Here is a 1,978-nt window from a genome sequence, read left to right on the forward strand (position 1 = left end):
TATAGTAAAGCCGTTCCTCTCCTCACCACAGTGAAAACAAGCATGAATTTCAGATGGGAAAAAGACAAGGGGAAACTGAAGAGAAAAGCTAGAACAGGTGCCACAGATAGAGATACAGGAGGTCATGACCCAAAAGGGCACAAGAGAGAAACTTGAGTAAAACCAACTGTGGTGCAATAGAGTGGCACACAGAGGTTTGAAACGCAGCTCTGAAGAGGAGAACCAAGGGAAGTATTCAGAAGAGGCAGGGATGTGTGACATGAGTGAGACAAGCTTTTGAGTGCACCACTGTCAAATGTTGCCAGCCTGTTATTACAGCAAACGAATCCATGTGTTTGTCTCTTTTGTCTTCAGAAACGGCTGTGTGGATTTTCTTCAGCTTCTGCACATGGCGCCACACACATGCATGCCACACACATGTCCTTTCTGAACTAAAAGGAAGTATGAACAATGTCATCGACAGTAACCCTTTTAAAAAGTTCTAAACCACTTAAATTAGGTTCTTAAATGAAAAAGTAGTCTCAAGAGTAGAACTGGTAGATTAAAAGTAGTGTGGAGTATACTCACACAGGATAAATAATTGAATAATTGCAAAGTTGGAAACATATCCAAGGAAGCCAGGAATTATTACAGAATTCTTTTTTTCTTTTGCTTACACAAACTTTATAATAGCTGTTTTCTCTGACTGTCCTTTTGCATAAACTGGGAGCAGCCTCTGGGCTGCTCTCAAATTTATTTTGGCTTCTGCAATAGCAATTAAGAATTACTGGAACTGTGCAGACTCTGGCCATGCCTTCAGTACTGTCAGAGGCTGGGGCACAAAGCCATCCCAATCCCTCGGGCAGCAGTGGGGCTGCTGCCTCCAACCACCTGTTCAGTCACAGCCTGCTCCCAGCTGGGGGGCTGCACACCGGGAACTGGGAGGGACTGTTTGCATGAAGCTCTTGCTCCTATGGAGCAAGCAACTTTACCCTCGGCTATTACACTGACATATGTTTTTTAGTTTGGTTTGGGGTTTTTTTGGTTTAGTTGTTTGGGGTTTTTTTAAATCATGTTATGTAAATTAAGATTTTCATAGAATTAAAAATAGTTCAGCAACGAGAAATTTCATGTGAAAGGTCACTATTTTCTGTGTAACTTTTATTTCACATAGCAGGATCAGGATATAAACCGCTATGTATGGCATGATGCTTCCTGCCCAGTGACAGCACCCTGCAATATGTAAGGGCACAGCGGTCTGCAGGTATGCTGAATATTACAGTCTCAACACCTTGAAATGATCATGTTCTCTGAATCTGGGAACTGTATTTACAAAAAAGAAAATACAAATGCCCTGTGGTAAAGTGTGTTAGTGTTAAAGTGTTCCAACGCAAAGAGAGCAAAGGGGAAAATTCTCTCACCCAGATGTGGGTAGGTAAACATATTTTAAACTAAGTGTATGTTTATATACAATGCATCCACTGTTTACACTGATTTTAAAATGCCATATGTAATGAAAATTATGCAAATATTTATAAAAATACCTTAGCCCGGGTAAGGTATATACCACACTTAATATTTCAATAAGGGCACATGCAGGGCTTGTATGGCAGTGCCAAAAGTAACATTTTGAAAAATGACCCTTCGGTAAAACTGTCAGGCACGGAGTGTTGAGTACCTGCCAATAGAAACCTTTGGGAGAATGTCACTGGGAGAAGTGAAACAATAGCGGAGTCTCTATTTGGATTAAGCAGGGAACTTGTAAAAAATTTAACATCAGCGCAGTATTTATGGGCTTCCTAGTCAGTAACCTGCTGGACTGCCAACAGCTATTTTGAGCCCTTTCCCGTTCTGGGCAAGGCAGTTTCACTTGTATAAAACAGACGGGCAGGTGTCCTTAAATCTTTCACTACAGGGCGCTTGGCCGCGGCGGGTCCCTCGGAGCCGGTGCTGGATGCTCCGCACCCCGCTAAGCACCAAGGCTCCGCCGCCCCGCTCC

This window comes from Manacus candei, unplaced genomic scaffold (assembly GCF_025592945.1).
Source record: "Manacus candei isolate 608988 ecotype Guabito, Panama unplaced genomic scaffold, ASM2559294v1 h1tg000017l, whole genome shotgun sequence".
NCBI classification, from domain to species: domain Eukaryota; kingdom Metazoa; phylum Chordata; class Aves; order Passeriformes; family Pipridae; genus Manacus; species Manacus candei.